Source organism: Crocuta crocuta, unplaced genomic scaffold, assembly GCF_008692635.1.
Source record: "Crocuta crocuta isolate KB4526 unplaced genomic scaffold, BGI_CrCroc_1.0 scaffold243, whole genome shotgun sequence".
Classification (NCBI taxonomy): Eukaryota; Metazoa; Chordata; class Mammalia; order Carnivora; family Hyaenidae; genus Crocuta; species Crocuta crocuta.
Window position 1 is genome coordinate 4,380,493 of NW_027529596.1, and position 943 is coordinate 4,381,435.

Here is a 943-nt window from a genome sequence, read left to right on the forward strand (position 1 = left end):
AAAAAAAAAAAAAAAAAAGAGTTGTAGAAAAATCCAATTTTGCATTAGAAAAATTGTGTTGTTTTGGAGGGTCCCCTACTTCTTTGTTTCTGCTTTTTTTAAGAGCTAAAAATTTTGCAGAGTATTTTTGGAAGCACATTTAAATGTAGATGACAGTAGAGCTCTAATATTAATTGAGAACCGAATACCATACTAGGCATTGGGTTATGAAAATGAGAGACCTAGTATTTGCTGAGAAGCTTACAGTCCAGGTGCAAAATAGATCCATGAAGAAAATCTGTACAGTGTGGTAGGTACAGTGACAGAAGTGTGCCTGAGGTGTTCATGGGGCATTAAATGGACGTCTCATGCTGAGTGGGTAGTCGGAAAGGGTCAGAAGGAAGGGACAGGTGTCCGGTGCCATTACAGAGAATGCAGCCTCCCCCCTCCCAGCAGCTCAGGCAGCTTGGGCAGAGGCAGGGAGCCTGGGGATGGCTTCTTACTGTCACTCACTCTTCTCAGCTGCCAAAACACAAGTCTGCGGAAGGGTGCTGAGGGGGCAGAAACGGGCATGAGGTCAGTTCAGTTTGCAAGCCAGGCCAAGGGACGTCCCGTCTTTAGAGGTGACAGAAGATAATTGGAGGGTTTTTATCAGGAGAAGGATGAGAATTGATCCTGCTTCCGATGGATCACTCCAAGTGCACCCTGCAGGATGGATTCTGGAAGGCCAGAGTGGAACAGAAAGATGTGGCAGCTGTTCTGTAGTCCCTGTGAGTGATGAAATTTTAGAGTCTGGATAATGTAGGGGTCTGGAGTTTGGACCCTGGGATTGGACCACCTGGATTTGAATCCCATCCTGTTCCCTCACAAGATGTTTGACTTAGCCAAGCTGACTTCTGGGTGCTTCAGTTTCCTCTTTTTTTTTTTTTTTTTTTTTTTTTTTTTTTTTTTTTTGAGAGAAAGA

The 943-nt window shown here is 44.1% G+C and overlaps 1 protein-coding gene across 1 annotated transcript in view; it reads left to right on the top strand.

Annotated features, from left to right (window-relative positions):
• Positions 1–943, top strand: part of EXO1 (exonuclease 1) — a 34,343-nt gene that overhangs the window by 20,830 nt on the left and 12,570 nt on the right. The window lies entirely within an intron of this gene.